Below are 17608 nucleotides of genomic sequence, written 5' to 3'. Positions count from 1 at the left end.
CAATGTTTTTTTACTGAATTTCATAGGTTATTAGTGCAACTTAACCATAACGTCCCTTTAACAAAGTTTTTTCATTGCATATTTATATATAAATATATATATAATCTCCAGTATGAGCCAGGGTGAACACACTGGCAAACTTAAGTTGCACTGCCAGCCTGGATATTGCCGTGTAGCAGCCGTCGGTCCAAGAAAAAACCCAACATAGGGTATCCAATGAAGTTAAAATCTTAATTTGTATTAGTTAACAATGTTAAAAAGTTACTTTTTAGCTCCAAACTGTGTCGGGAGACAGCTACGAAAAAAGCATGTTTTGTGACACCTAGTCGCTTGATTTCATAGCTTACCATTCGTGTGCCCACCCATTTAATAGCCACATGTAATTCTAATGCTGCCAACATATGAGTGATGGGGATGGCACAAGCAGCACTCGTGGCATATTGGCCCTCTGCCACCGCCCCTAATAGCACCAGTGTTGGGCTTAGAGGTAGTTGTATGCCCAATATGTTGTTGATATGGCTCAGGATTTCTGTTTAGAAGGCTTATCCCTAGGTTTCCCACCTGCCCAGAATTCCGCTAACCCGAGGGGATATTTTGGAGTTAAAAGTGCAAGCAATGTGGGTTCATATACCACCGGAAACATATTTTATATGCCGATTCTTTGATGGCAGTGCATTTGGAGCTCTTAAGTGCTCTGTGCCAGATCCGACCCCTTCCTCCTCCATTATGGTGACCACAAGTCTTGCTCCCACTTGGGCATGTATGACAGGATGTCCCTGGATACAGCTCCATCTAGAAAGCAATATAATCTTGCTATGACGTTTTTCGGTGAACCCTCCCTCATCGTTGGTTCTAGGCTTGTGGGCTCTCTATTAGCTGTTTCCCTAACCAGCCTATTCATGGTCTAGTGTGGGATCTGAACGTAGTGGAACTGGTCCCGCTCCGTTACATGAAATTTAGCTTTACAGTCCTCAAACTGCAACAGGGCCCCTGCCTGATAGAAGTCCATTAGGGTTAAGGTTGTTTGCCCTGACCAATTCACCCAAAATGCAAAATGTGGGAGATTTACCTGCCGCAAAATCTGATTTATAACCCATCGGTGTAAGTGGACCTCGTTCCACTTTTTAGCTTTTTGTCGCATATGGCGTTATCCCAGTAAGTGAGGGAACACTTTATAGTTTTAATTAATGGACCACATGCCCCCCCTTGCCGATTGCCCAAGGAACCCCAAGTATCCCAGTGGAACATCTGTTGTGCTTTGTTCCAGAGCACACCATCCCCTTTGGTGATCTTCTGAGGACCATTGTAACATGGGCACCAACTGTGCAGCCAAGAAATAGCGAGCAATCTGGGGGACCCCCAAGCTGCCCAACCCCGTAGGACAGAAAAGGACCCTCCTAGGCACACTGGGTTTCTTTCCCCCTCACATGAAGTGCAGGGCCTCCCTTTGTAGGTTTTAGATCATATGGACTGGAATCCGGATCGGAAGAGAGCTCACTGTATATATAAATTGTGGTACTAGGGTCATCTTAATAGCTGTTATGTGGGCAAAGTAGGAGAGCTCTTGCATGTCTCATCTCTTAAGATCATTTAGCAGATCCTTCCAAAGACCCGGGATGTTGCCCATTTACAGGCCTTCATAAATTGGGGTCAACTTTACGCCCAAGTATTCTATGTCATCCCTCTCCCAGGACAGGTGGGAATCTCCTACTCCAACTGTCCACCAGGGTTGGGTCCTTGATGACATTAAGGGTATCACAGAAACCTGGATGCACGCTGCATCTGGCCCAGCCTTATCACTAGCAACTCCCCTGGGATATACTATACATAGGATCAACAGACTTAATTCAAGAGGGCGGGGGAGGGTGTTGCCTTAATTGCTAATTAATCCATCCCTATCAAACTCCTGTCTGCATTGCTTGAAGGGAATTGCGACCTGCTATCTGCCAAAATATCTATCTCTCACAGAGACCCTCAACCTTCACATTATTTATCGCTCTCCTGGTCCCATCCTCTCATTCGAGAAAGATCTCCTATATACACTAGGCACTAACATCAAGCCCACACCTAGAACAATTCTCGTAGGAGACTTTAATCTTGGTATTGATGACCCCCTCGACCTCAGTGCACTGGGATTCACACAGGGAATAAACAGCCAAATTTTCGATCTGGTATACAAGTGGACTCCAGCAAAAAAATCAGAGGGAGTTTATGGGTAGAGTTTGGTTTATGCTGGGGATTGTTCCCAATGTTCAATACAACGCCTACTTGGAAAGCCAGAGGAGTACATTCTATCATAGATTATGGGCCTCATTACACGGAAGGCGGTGATGGTTAACCGCCACCGTTAATGGTAACGGTGACCGTTAACCATTACCGCCTTACTACGAGGTCCCTTAGCGGGTTGGTGCTTTAACGCCTGCTTTTTGCAGGCGTTAAAAACCAACCCGCTAAGGGACCTCGGAGCTAATTACGGCACTGCAAAATTGTGGTGCCGTAATTAGCGCCTTCCCCATTCCCATAGAGCCCTATGGGGCAGAAATGGGAATGGGGAAGGGCAATGGCGGAAGGGGGATTTACCGCCCCACCAACCTTGGAATGGGGCGGTAAATCCCCTTTCCGCCAAGGCGGTGCCGGTATTTTACCGGCATGAGCCATGGCGCTAATAGCGCCATGGCTCACCGCCTTCCGTGTTATGAGGCCCTATATCTTTGTTAGTAATCAAGTGATGTCCCAAGTAACAGCATAGAAGTAGTGGATCATTCAACCAGTGATCATGCATTGATGTGTCTGGTCTTGCCCTGGGTTCTAAAGCATGAAGAGCTGATATATTTTACCGAAGTGATAGAAGTTACGAATCACTGTGATGGGGTAAAATGGACGCCAAAAAAGATTGAACAATTTAACACAGTTCTGATCCACGACTATGCTTATTCCAATTATGACAGTAAAATGAGCATGTACTCGGTAGGGACTTTTAAAGATTATATAGAAACTGCAGTTCAGCGAAGTAAGATTCTCAGTTCCGGGTACCATGCGGAGAAAAGAGTACACACACATATATATGATCAAGAAGTAAAGGTTGCCAAAGTAAATCTAAGAAAAGATATTCGTAAGATAAAAAAGAGTAATGGGCATGTAGATGAGATGAAGATCCTGGTGAAACAATGGAAACAAACGTACAGAAACTGGAGCATAGCTTATAGATCATTAAGAACCCAAAAAGATGGTGAAAATATGGTTAAGGCAATGACTGAGAGTAACTCTAGGAGGTACTAGTCGATTATTAATAGTATGGAAGTATCACAATCCCACATTCAATCTAACCCAATAGATGCAACCATATGGATGGATTTCTTTGGTAAATTGTATAAAAAATCCATAGAAGAATGGGATCATCAGATCTGGCTAGAAATGTTATGGTCCCTGGATACATCCATCAAAAATATAGCGAGAGCAATTAGGAAAGCAAAATCTACAACCACTCCAGGCCCAAATGTTTTGTCTTTTGCCAACTTGAAAAGCGATGTGGTAATATGGTCTAAAGTACTCCATATACTATTTAGTGACATATGTAAGAAAAAGAGGATTCCGGATTCCTGGAAAACGTCTTATGTCCTGTTGATTTACAAAAAAGGTAACAGGCTTAGTCCAAATAATTACAGACCCATCACTCTTATGAACACAGAATCCTAAATCTTTGGTGCTTTGGTGCACAACAAGCAAACAACATGGATAGATCAAAACTCCATTCTTGACTGTAGACAGATTGAATTTAGGAGTAAGATGGGGACAGATGCTGGGGGGATTTTAATGATCGAACTTCTGAGCCATATTAAAATAAAAACTATGGACAGTCTATATATAGCGGCTATGGACCTCACCAAAGCATTTGATTTGGTGGACCATCCCAAACTATGGCAAACTCTAACAGCGTTATGTATTGATGAAGGGAAACTAAACATAATAATATCTCTGTATACAGATACAGTTATGAGAGTAAGACTAAAGAAGGGGCCTAATGTCTAACTTAATTGAAACCCAAAATGGCTTGAAACAAGACTGTTGACTAGCTGCAATCCCTTTTAATATTTATGTATCACAGGCAGGAAAGACATCTAATCAACGAGGCTTAGTAGCGCCAAAAATCAGTGGCGTGGCAATACAGTGGGTGGCATACGCAGATGACTTTCTCTTGCTTGATTGTACCAAGACCGGGCTGCAGAGAATGATAAGAGCTTTTGAGGAATTCATTGCAGAAAGAAAATTGGTAATTAATCCAAGTAAAATGACAATATTCTATGCAGGTAGCAAAAGAGTAAGGTAATCTTCCTTGTCATGGGTTTGCTGTCGTGAGAGAATTAGAAATCAAACATTGTGTTACTTGGGATATGTCTTCACCAGTGCGAATTCTTACCTGGTACAGAAAAATGTAATGATGTTAAAAGCAAAAGAGTCATCAAATCAAATGAGAGCAATAGAAAGAAAATATGGTAAATTTACTCTGGAACCTTGTATTCAATTCTATAGATTAAAGGTCACATTTATTTATTTATAATTTATATAGCACAAATCCACTGACCCTAAGGCTTAAGGGCGCTAACAACAAACAGATACAGAGAACGCGTTCAAAGAAGAGAAAGGTCACAGTAAAAAGTTAGACCGGAAGGCAGGAACTCAGACCAGAGGAGGAGGTTAATTAAACAGATAGGTTTTAAGTCCTATCCTGAACACTCTATTAAAACGTTCAGTCCTAAGTTTCAGTGGCAGGTTGTTCCACGCGATGGGAGCTGCGGAATAGAAGGCTCCAGTCTTTGTCTGCCGTTTGGAACAACAAGTTGAGAGAGACCATTGGATCTGAGACTATAATTGCTGGTCCTAGGTTTAAGTTCTTCATTAAGGTAGTTGGGACCAGAGCCTATCAAACAGTTGAAGGAGATAGACAAAAGGCGAAAGAGAATCCGTTCCTTAATGGGAAGCCAATGAAGTTCCCGTCTAGATAGAGATATGATCTGATCTCTTTTTGTCCATAACAATCCTAACCGCATTATTCTGCACTACCTGTAGTCTGTTCACTTCGCATTTTGGAAGACCGATGAGAAGACTGCCACAATAGTCTATCTTAGAGCTAATCATTGCTCGGGCCAGTGTCTCTATACTAATTTGAGAGAGGAAAGTACGTGCATGAGAAAGTAATTTAATGTAATATGAAGATGAGGAAACCAGATTGCTAACCTGGGCTTTCATACTCAAGTTACAGTCCAGATAGATGCCCAATGTCTTAACTTTTTTCTTAATCTTTATGACACAGTTATCAATCACAAGCTGGGAGTATAAATCTTCCAGTCTGTGAATTTTCGAGTCAGTACTCACAAGCATGAGTTCTGTTTTATTGGTATTAAGGGCCAGTCCATTAGTGCACATCCAACTTTGGATGAGCGAATATATCTGGTTGATTTTAATTTCATCGTCAGCGAAGATGCCCGTAATAGGAATAATACACTGGGTATCATCAGCGTAATTAGTGAACTCTGTCATTACTGTCCAAAAAGTCAAGAAAGGGAACCGTAAATATGTTCTAGAAAATTGGCGAAAGACAGGCTCCCTGCGGGACTCCCTGCGTCAAGTCCATGGGGTTAGCTTCCGCAATGTTACTGCTCACTCGCCATTGGCGCCCCATGAGAAAAGAGGTAACCCAAGCGTCCGCCGAGGTCGAGAAGCCCGCCACCTCCTTCAACCTGGAGACCAAAACTGAGTGGTCTACCAGGTCGAGGGCGGCCTATAAGTCAAGCAACATCAGCATGCAGGGGCTATCCTGGTCCATATAGCGAAGGAGCCTAGATTTTAAATCCAGCAAAGCAGTCTCAGTGCCGTGTTTTTCGCGAAAACCAGATTGTCTCTTATTAAGATTGTCATTAGTTCTTAGATGGGTAAGGACTGGGTGTATGCAACTCTATCGAGAATTTTAAGCAGAAAAGGTGAGTTGGAAATAGGACGATAATTCAAAGAATCATCAGGAGATAGATCAGCTTTTTTTAATAGAGGAGTTACCCAAGAGTGTTTAATACAGGTAGGAACAACACTGTCTCTGAAGGCAGCGTTAACAAACTTACAGAGGGTAGGGATCAGAGAGGAAGCGCAGGCCTTTATTGTGAGTGCCGGGCATACATCACCCTTACAGTTAGATGGTTTGAGGTTATTAATTAATACTGTAAGGTCGGCCTCTGAGATGGGCTTAAATGAGAACAGTTCTTCTTTATTCCAACATTTAGCGGGGGTCGCCGGGACTTTGAAGCCCCTGAGCGATAGAGTGGCTCTGGCTTCGGCGATACCTCCGTTAATTCTGGTGAGTTTAGCATCCATCGCCTCTTGTATTTGATTACACCATTTGGTGTCTTTAACAATAGGATCCTGTGTAGTATTAGTGGTTGTTTCCAACTCTCTAAACACTTTGAGCATCTCCCATACCCAGATTAACGTATGGTTTGGAATTCTTACCCATTGAGGTTGGTCCATATCTGAGAAAAATTGATTCAATGATATGGCAGAAAATATTGCATTTTATTCCCAAATGTGTCCCTTTAGAATTAATAAAATATGAATTGGGACTACATTCAATTCTCAGCATAATGTATGCGAAGAAATTAGCTTCGCTGAGAAAATGTTTAATGGCCGAAAAGGACGTTCTTTATCATCACTTAACTGTTGAGATGAAGGCAACTTTTGTGCAAATATTGAATAATAATTGTATGAAAATTCTTTCAGATATGGGCCTCTAATTAGCAACGCAATGAAGGTTAAAGAAACAATAAAAGGGTATGATTGGCTAGAAAACAATGTAGTTATTCTGAATTCTAATCTATACAGCCAAGCAATATCACTTTGGAAATGGTTTCCAAGGCCTGAAGCATATTTGACAAAATATCCATCGAGATTATAAAGAAACTAGACTATGGCTTCAGGTTTAATGTTTTAAATACAAATCAGATCATGTATTCATGGTGGGGCTGATAAGGTATTAAAACATTGTCTTTTTTGTAAAGAAGACGACTCAACGGAATCTTTACTACACCTGATTATGGTATGCCCAAATCTTCAACAGAAAATAGATTATTTGGCAAAATTAGTTAAAGATCAATCTGAAGTAGACAGAGAAAAGTTGTGGGGGGAAATGTTGCACGGGAACTCAGTCTATTTGAAAATAAGGGTCAATGAATATCTCCTAAATGCATGTTCTGTTACTTGAGGGTGTTTATTTTTTAAATGTTTATTCTGCTACCAGAGGGTGCTAATTTTAATAGATGACAATGAGAATAATTATGAAAGTATGCAGCATGCACATTATTAGTGAAAAATGGTAGAAACCTGTTAGGAAATGCAAATCTTATAAGGTGATTGGTAGAAAAGGGTGAGAAAATGGAAGAATAGTAATAAAAAGAAATGTCATTAGACGTGTTAACCTAGCTATTGGATTTTACAATGATAATAATGCTATGATGGAGTTTTAATTAGGTATTTGTAATGTATGAATATTTTATCTCTACTTCATTTAATTGTATTGTATTGAGTTGTGATTATATGGACATTTTTGTACAGGTGTGTAAAGGTGTATGCAAACCAAAACAATGAAATTAAAAATTAAAAAAATAAACAGCCCAACTCACGCCAAAGGTTGCATTCTAGACTGGGTAGCCGACCACAATTGCCAAATTTGTATCTGTGCTAATACCCCTTGTCCCTGGTCTGACCACCACATTCTGTCCTTCACTATCTCACATACAACGCACCCAACCCACACCACCACTGCATTGCCCCCCACGCAAGCTTGCATCTCCCGCAAACTCACCAAAGACGCCATTGCTCCACTGCTACAGGCACTGCATCGACAATACCTTTGCATCAATAACCCCAGCATAATTGCGGACCTCTACGCTAAAACACTCACCACTGCGGTGGATGCCATTGCCCCACTTGGACCCTGCAAAGCTCAACAAGTAAGACGCATCGACAATTGGTTTACATCCGAGCTCCGGGAGCTCTGTGCCATAAAGCATAGTGCAGAAATGAACTCGAGAAACAACCCTTCAAGCACACAGAAAACTCTATTTGCCAGGGCTACCAAAACCTATAAACAAGCCATTACCATGGCCAAATCTACCTATTACAATATGAGAATTGCCAAAGCCAAACAAAGCCTTCTGCACCACGATACAAAATGCCATGCTTAACAAAATTGACTTACTACTATGAGAAACCTGAAGGTGTCTCCCTAACTAGTGCCCATGGATCTGTCATCCAGGTGGCCAGGACACGGCCATCACTATTGGATCCAGTTCCTAGGGGTGGACCAGTGAGGTAGGATCACCTGGATGGGGGGGTCCATAGGGAGTGGGACACTGACGGGAGAGATGCTGTATCTGCCTTCTTTTAACACCTTTTCCCCATCCTACTACGTAGGATATTCTCAAACTCTGCCCCACTCACCCTTTTCCGACACAAACACTTTTGCACAACACGTAAGACAACAGACTAACACCAGGGCCGTTTACCCGATATGTCCCAATACAAGGGTCAGGCAAAGTCAGGCAATTGACCAGAATCACTCACTCCTGATGGCCCTTTCCCTTCCCCACGGAGATCAAAGTTGGAGCACGACAGCACCCTATGAGCAAGGCAGAATGCACAACGTGGGAGCTAACTCATCATGGCAGTTCTAGAGGAGATGAAAGACGGCGAATACCGAGAGCGTGACAACCTTGCCCTTTCCTATCAAGGCCTGTGAAACCTCTGCAGACGGAAGTATAAGACGACGCACAAAGGCCAGCATGTGTTGCAGCAGATGTGGATGGTACACAAGACCCGCCTCCGCTGATAGCCAAGCCAGGGAGATACGCTGTCTCTGTGCTACCAACCTTGACTCGAAGGAGAAGAAAGCCAAGCAGTTCATCACATCTGGTGAGTCGATAAGAAACCGGGCTGTGTTGAATGAAAAGTAGCAAACCAATAATGTGAATTTTGGAAAGCTTGAAGGAACTTTTGAGACAGTGAGGGGAAAAGCCTGCAACAGAGGCGTCCGGCACCACGTGGGTGCTCACGCAGAAATCTCTGGGCGATTACCCGAAGGTAGAGACTACCATAACCAGAAGGCCTTGGGAAGAGGCGAAGAGAGGTCAAAGTGAACCGGGGAAATTAATCTGGCATGGTGAAATCAGTGATGAACTGTGTTTCGTAAAATTGGCTAGAGTTAACCTGGCAGAGGGATGCTAATGAGAAGGGGCGAAGTTTAAAGTTCCATAGTGAACTGTTTGGTAAAGGTTTACAAGAATGAACCCGGTCGATTTTGTGGACTACGACTGGTGGGGGGTCAGCGCCCAGAAGAGGGGGACCCAGGAGTGAAACCGTCACCCAAAGTATTTGTGGAACAGAACTTTGTGTGTTTTTGTTAAATGCATCAGGCACTCTTTTTGTAATTAGTTGTAAGGAATTGGCAATAGGTTTTCTTAGTATAGGCCCTTTTATTTTGACATTCGACCACAAGGTCTGCCTTATTTTCATTTGATGGTCGACGCTTGTTGCCATCTTAGATTTAGGTTTAGGTAAGGTGTTTTTCCACCCTGCATTTACAGTTTAATGAACACCCTTGAACTGTTATCACTTGTGTCTGTCTTTCCTGTTGCAACCATGAGTTCATCACACTACACAATAAAATTGGCCAAAAACAAGCCCTACACAATAGCCTACCATTACCTACCACAGCCTACCCACCTTCCGGCACATCCAATGCCTTTAAACAGACTCCAATATTCATTTTCAGCCCAGCCTCAGAAGGGAATGCTGCCATCCTAAAGAACTTAAAACCCTTGAGGTGCAAAGGGGATGTCTACCCAGCTACCATCATAAAGGACTGCTCAGAAGCCCTGGTCCCTTTCATCACTATATTTATCAATGGGTCCGTTTCCTCCTGCCTAGTACGTTCCTTCCTTAAAGAGGCGTGGGTCCTTACAGTGATGTAAAAAGCTTCACTTGACCCCTCCATCCCCAGCAACTACCGACCCATCACCACTGTCCCATTTCTCTTGAAAATCTTGGACAAAGCAGCAGATGTCCAGATTCAGCAATTCCTTGAGTCGCACCACATCCTTGGAATACGCCAATCGGGCTTCTGACCTGGCCATGGCACGCAATCTGCCTTGCTTGACCTAAAGAACCAGTTGGATGAGTTCAGAGATGAGCGGAAACCTGCCCTCCTCCTTCTCCTGGACCTCTCAGCTGCGCTCGACCTGGTCGACCATCAAGTCCTGTGAAACCACCTCACCACTATGGCTCACTTCTCTCCTGAAGATACGGCATGGGTTGCTTCATTCCTAAAAGACAGGTCCATGAGAGTATTTGCAGAGAATGCCAGCGCACCCCTCTCTCCCATTCTATGTGGCTTGCCCGAGGGGTCATGCATATCCAAGCCCGCGTATCTGGGGCATCTAACATCTCGGCCAAACTCTTTAAAATCTGCAAGGAGCTGGCCAATCTTGCTGCAGTCTCTACCTCTCCTGTCCCTTCCCAGGCCCTGGCTTCTTATTTCATCCATAAAACTCAGGACATCCTGTCCTCTCTCTCTTCCTCTCCCCCTCCTCCCTCTACCTCTGGCCTCCCTTTGGCCACCTCTGCTCCCTCCTTCTCTGCCTTTCCCCTATTCTCCCCAGACGAGGTTTCTAGACATGTCCGATCTATGAAAGTCTTGTCAAAACAGGTTCACCCCTGTTCCTCCAAAACCATCAAGGACCACATTGACACCCTGGCTCCTGCCCTGGCTGACCTCTGCAACCACTCCTTCGCCACTACCCTGAAGCACTCCCTTGTGCACCCTCTTCTTAAGAAACCCTCTGTCAACCCTTCCTGCCTGGATAACTATCACCCAATCTCCATCAATCCTTTCCTGGGCAAACTCCTGGAAAAGCTGGCCATCTCCCAGCTTAATCTCCACACTGAATGTGTTGGTTGTCTCTATGATCATCAGTCTGGCTTCAGAGCTGCCAGAATCACAGAAAATGCTCTCCTGAACATCTGTGAAGACCTGCTCTCCAACCTTGATTCCAACACCCCCTCAGTCCTCATCTTACTTGATCTCTCATCTGCCTTTGACATGGTCAAACATGCCATCCTGCTCAGCCGTCTCCGTGATAACCTGAGTATAACTGATCAGGCCCTGGCTTGGCTGACTTCTTTCCTCTCTGATCGACCCTCCCAGGTCCAACTGGGGTTCTTTCTCTCCTCTATCTCTATCTCTACCTGTGGTGTTCCCAAGGGGTCTAACCTTTCTCCCTGGCTGTTCAAGCAATACCTCGCACTCCTTGCCCACTGCATTGCTACTCTGTCCCAACTTTCAGTGCTATGCGGATGACACTCAACTGATTTTCAGGCTCCCTTCCGCCACCTCTTCTCCTTCTCTCATCTCCGACTGTCTGTCTGCTATCCAGGAGTGGTGTGCCGCAAATTATCTCTGCCTTAATGCCAGTAAGACTGAGATTCTGCTCACGGTACTTCCTGCTCCCACCTGTGAGGCTAAAAACCTCAGGGTCATCTTTGACACCACACTCTCCTTCTCTTATCACATCTCTGATGTCTCTAAGAAGTCACACTACCAGCTGCACCTCCTCAGAGGTATTCTTCGTTTCCTCTCCTTCCCCCAGCAGCTCACTGTCTCTAGAGCTCTGGTTCTTGCTAGACTACTGCAACAGCCTCTTTCTAAATCTGCCTGCTTCTTCTCTCTGTCCTCTGCAACTCATCCAAAACAGCACTGCGAGACTTGTCCTTGGCCTCAAGGCCAGGGATCGTATCTCTCCAGGACTGAAATTCCTGCACTGGCTTCCTGTGGTGGCGAGGATTAAATTCAAAACCCTCTGCATTGTCCATAAGTCCTTCTGGGGCCTGGGGCCTCAATACCTTCAACTCTCTCTTCCTAAATATTGTCCTTTTCGACCTCTTCGCTCATCCACCTCCAACTCCCTCAGGGTCAGTTGCTTCTCCAAGCAACAAGTTGGGGGCAGATCTCTTTCCTCTCTTGGGGCCTCCCTCTGGAACAGCCTCCCTGCCTCTCAGAAACTTGAGGAGAACCATTGCCAGTTCCAGAAGCACCTCAAGACCTTCCTCTTTGCTTCTGCTTTCTTTCCTCTGCTCGCTTGCTGATCTGCTGGTTGAAACGGAAACTGCACTGGTTTACCTGGCTAGCCTCTGATCTCGGGCCCAGGTCCCCTCGCCGCCAGTTGCACACCTGCACTGCCCCCCTGTCAACCCTGCACTCGGGGACTGTATCTGTATCCCTAGAGCCCCCTACCAGCACTTGACACCTGATGTCTGCCCTTACCCTTGCACTTTATACGAGCTGGCTGCACATGCCACCAGCTGGCTGCACTTTTTATTTATTGTCTTATTTTTTTTTACGGTTATCTTATGTACTGCCCCTCTTTTTCCGCCCGCACTTCCCCTCTTCCCTCCTCCCCTGCAAGTCTCGTCAAAACAGTTTCACCCCTGTTCCTCCAAAACCATCAAGGATCACATTGACAGCCTGGCTCCTGCCCTGGCTGAACTCTGAAACCACTCCTTCGCCACTGGAGTCCTCCCTTCCCCCCTGAAGCACTCCCTTGTTCACCCTCTTCTTAAGAAACCCTCTGTCAACCCTTCCAGCCTGGATAACTATCGCCCAATCTCCATCACTCCTTTTCTGGGAAAACTCCTGGAACAGCTGGCCATCTCCCAGCTTAATCTTCACACTGAATCTGTTGGTTGTCTCCATGACCATAAGTCTGGCTTCAGAGCTGCCAGAAGCACAGAAACTACTCTCCTGAACATCCGTGAAGACCTGCTCTCCAACCTTAATTCGAACACACCCTCCATCCTCATCTTACTTAATCTCACTTCTGCCTTTGACACGTCAACCATGCCATCCTGCTCAGCCGTCTACGTGCTAACCTGTGTACAACTGGTCAGGCCCTGGCTTGGCTGACTTCTTTCCTCTCTGATCGACCCTCCCACACCCAACTTGGGTTCTCCGTGTCACCTGGCCTAGTAAGATCGCTGTCAGTCTTCCCCCTGTTCCCCCTCCCTTGCCTCATTGCGCCTTTCAACACTTGTGTATAGTCTACTCAAATGACACTCTCGCCTTAAACAAATTGTACAATCAAAGCCTGGATGGCCACCCACGTCCTCTGTTTGAATGATGAAAAGATGGAGATCCTCATGGTTGGCCCTCCAATAATAATCAAGACGCTCGACTCCCAGTATGCATCTTTCAACATTTATGGGCACCCAAATCCCAGCTTCCCACTCAGTGAACCCCTTGGGAGTGTACCTTGACTCCACCCTCTCAATCACGCGACAGGTAAGCGCCATTGCCTCATCCACTGAGCACATGACACAGCCGATCAACGCCTCCTGAGCTTTCCTTTCCCAGGACTGCTGTCTCACTATTGCCCGAGCAATCATTGGTGCAAGACTAGACTACTGTAACCTTCCATTTACTTGCTCCTCCAAACACAACATTGGTAAGATGCAGGTGATCCAGAACAACGCCACCCGAGACGCCCTCGATATATACCCAAAAGGGAACATATCTTGGGATCCAGGAGAAATGTACATTGGCTTCCGATCCACGAACGCATAATTTTCAACACCCTATCGATCACTCACAGATGCCTCTCCAACTCGGCCCCTTCCTACCGCTCGCAGAAGTCTACCAGAGCCCATGCAAACGGACCCCGGAGATCTGCTTACACAAATAGGCTTCTGCTGCCGAAATTCAATTGGTATAAAGAGGTCGGTGCAAGCTTTCCTACCTTTGCAGCTAGACAATGGAATGCACTTCCGCCGGCACTGAGATCGAAACAATCATACTGGGTGTTCAGGAGAACACTGAAAACCTGGCTCTTTGCTTAACTTTGTAAGAGAGGTCCCTGCACCTCCTATCTTTCCAGGTTACTACTATTCTGTCTTCTGAAGTATCTGTGTAACTGGTTGTAACAGTGCCTTGATGCCTCTGTGTTTAGCACGCTTTATAAATAAATAAAAAACACTTTGTCCAGTCTCCTCTCCACCACCAGGACATTTTTATTAATGTCTGTGATGGCTTTGGTAAGGTCAGCAGTGCTGTCTTTAATGTCTTAAGCTCCTGCAACATTGCCATTATGCCGGATCTCCTTGTTGGCGAGTCGTCTGACTCCAACTGGAGGAAGGGTGGCACAAGTACCTGAGCCGCTGTCAAATGCTGCAGGTGTTTCTTTGTCTCGGACCACTGCATGAGTGCTTTTATGTCCCCTGACACGAGTCCCTTCTGCTTTCCCATCTGCTTCGCCATGTCAGTAACCGGGACTGATCTTTTAAGAGCTGTGAGGTCATCTTCGCCTTCCCTGTCTGGGTCAGATGCTTCACACCGGTCCAGCACCACCAGCCCCTCTGCCTAACTTGCTTCTTCTGGGATTTATGGCTCTCAGATGTCTACTGGGCCTTCCAATCTCGCCTCCTGGCAGGTTTCACAACTGACCACCAATTCTCCCAGCTTCAGGTCAGCTCGATCTCCCCATCGCCTGCTGCAGCCAGTGCCTCCCAAACCAGGGCCTCTGCCACCAGCGCCATCCCCTTGTTTTACTACAGTGTGGTCCTCTCACTGTTAAGCACTCAGGGATTTTTTTCACCAGCCCACAAGTGGCGACCAGGCTCTCTTGTGCAACTCTCCTGGGTTGCTGCGAGGCAAAGGCTCTTTTCGTCTTGCACTCCCCTGAAACAAACAGGCTTCAGATTTTCCAGTTTTAAAAGACGGCATGCATTGATTCCTTCCTGTCTTGACAAGAGAGTCCAGGAAGAAGAATTTTACTGGGGCGGAGCAGGCATGCCAGTGCTAGGGAGGAAATGGCGAGTGTTGCTCAGTCACTGGAGAAGGGACGTCCACAGATAGCTGAGGGACCTCGCTCCCCCACCCGCAGACCAGGGGCTGATTCCAGGTATTTAATTACGTGATACCTGCCAGCACCTAAGTCCAAAGTCAATTTGTGATACTGCCGGCATCTCCGTTGATCAGGATGCTCCTACCTTCATATGGGTTGTAAGCCAATGCAGGCTTCGGCATCTTCAAGGAGCAGGAGTACTCCCCGGAGCTCTCCCATTTGTCCCCTTTCCTCAAAGCCTGCTTCCACAATCGTGCCGTGCCTTCTTAGACTGCTCACCTCCAGGGCGTCTCAGGTTCCTCACCGGATCCCCGGCGGCAGGCTCATGTGCTTTGACCCAGGGTCCGGTCACAACGGGCGTGGCTCCCAAACCGCTCCCTCCAGTCCGCCCTAACACCAGGATCAAACAGTGGGGACCCCGGCTCTTCTTTTCAGCACTGGCCGGAGCTCCACACACATCAGCCAGTCACAGGACTGCCTCCCTGTTGAAGCACATACACACAGCGCTGCAGCAGTAAGATGTTTCAGCAATGCTCCACTGCAATGTTGAGGGTCGCAGGCTGAGAACTTTCGGCAGTCAGTTCTCGCCAACTGCTGCACATTTACAGGGGTTCTCTGCTATGTACTCCTACACCACTCCTCAATTTTTCAACTGAGGTCAGTCATTTCTCGGGGGAATTAGGGCTCACGGAACAGGCTCGGATACAGGAGCTTACTGGAGAGGCATCTGGCAGTTTCCCCAGCTAGCCACGCCCCCTTATGTACATATTTTCTAAGCACATATTAATCTACTGTCATTTCTTTAAATGTAGTGTTTGGTCTCCAATTTGAAGTACATCCAAAAATTAGTACAACAGAAAATAGTATAGTATGTAAAGATTAGTTTCCTTTAGCATGTCATCTGTTAGAGTGGAATAGAAAGTCATAATTTAGAAAATAGATAGGAATATAAATCCAATTACATGGCTCAAAGTAAATCTTCAATTTCGAAGCTTCATTACTTTTATCTGTATGAAATTACGTAGTAATTAAAGAATACCCATGCTTCGAATTGTTATAATATATCACAATACATAAGTGCATTTACTTTGTTTTACATGTGTTTAACACTTCTCATTTAGAAAACAACAAGTTTGTGCTGCAGTCTCGTAAGAGCAGCACCTGTGGGGGGAGTGACCACCTTTTGGGGAATATTTTGATTTGAGTGCGTTTGCAACTCCATCTTGCCACATCTTTTCACCCGCACATCCTGCTTTTGAATTTTCCTTCTTCCCTCCATTCTCTACTCCCCTTTTGGCCTGCTGACTCGCGATTGGACCTAGATACCAGCACGTAACCGGAATTAATTCCTATTAAGGATCCTCCCAGTGCAGCCTTTCCCGGGCAGCCAGCTAGGGGCCAGAGGCAAAGGGCAGCTCCCATCCCTGTTTGCCCCTGTTTGCCCCTATTTGCCCCTGTTAGCCCATTTAAAACCCATTGAAACCCAAAGATGGACCCAACAGCGACAACTAGGTAAGGTGGTACAGGCAGGGAGCACAGCCATTACTGGGCTCTAGAAAACCTCACCACTATTACATTACTGCCACACTAAAATGTTTGCACAGTGCATGTTTTTGATTTTAAATATACATTAATCACAGTGTATGTTCTGAATCTGGGTCTACTTCTGTTACACTTCGGGCTTCCCTGCGGGCTTCCTTGCAGAATACGACTCCTTAAGCTCCTCTGTGGAGCAGATACAGGTTGCCATGGCGTCTGCACAAACTACAACGGAGTCCGTGTCAGCTGACACGTCCTGTACGTGGAAGACGTACGGCAAGACACGCCCCCATACGGCTTTAAAACCACCGTCTTTCAAGGGGCTTGTTGCTGCTAGTTAGCGTTACAAGCTACAGTGGTTACGTCCGTTTACTCCTTCGCGTTTCCTCTGCACGAATTCCTAATCTGCTTACCTGGTCCTGACCCTTGCCTGGCTTCTGGATTGGCTTTCTACTGACCGATACGTTTCTGACCCGGACTTCTCCTGTTTTGGCTTGCCTCCTCCTTTAATACTGTCGTGCTCACCTAGCTTTTGACACGGAACGTTATTGGATTATTCTTCCTTCTTCCTGCTGCCTCTTGTGGTACCTCATCCCAGCTAGCTGTTACCAGACGCGGATCGACTTTGCCTCCTCGCAGGTGACTTGCTATCAACCACCCGGAACTCTTCCACGCCTTATCTGGATGCGTGTGTGCTCAGGTACCTATTTGTAGTTGGCAACTCCATCTCTGCTATTGAATTCATTTCCCTACTGTCTTGATTGGATATTTTCCTTTTGCTGGATTTTGGGACACTGAGTGATCTACCCTGTCTTGTGAACTTGTCTTCAAGTGCATATAAACGCTTTACGGATTCTGCACCAACCCGGTATTAGTGCGCCCCCGTGCCGCTCGGGTTTATTTCCCTATACTAACATTCCTGTTTGTTGTTTTCTCCTATCGTTGTCTCCTGTTTCCTGGACTATTATCCATCCTCAAAATCCCCATATTTCAGGTTGGTTGTCATTGGTTCAATACTTTAGGAAGTCTCTTTAGAATTATTTCCACTCACTGTGGTTATTCATATTTTTGTAGATTCACCCCGGAAAAGCTCCACTCCAATACTTACCTAGGTATTTTCTGTGTTATACTGCTGT

Source organism: Ambystoma mexicanum, chromosome 2q, assembly GCF_040938575.1.
Source record: "Ambystoma mexicanum isolate Mex_15411 chromosome 2q, UKY_AmexF1_1, whole genome shotgun sequence".
Lineage (NCBI taxonomy): Eukaryota > Metazoa > Chordata > Amphibia > Caudata > Ambystomatidae > Ambystoma > Ambystoma mexicanum.
This window is presented reverse-complemented; position numbering follows the sequence as displayed.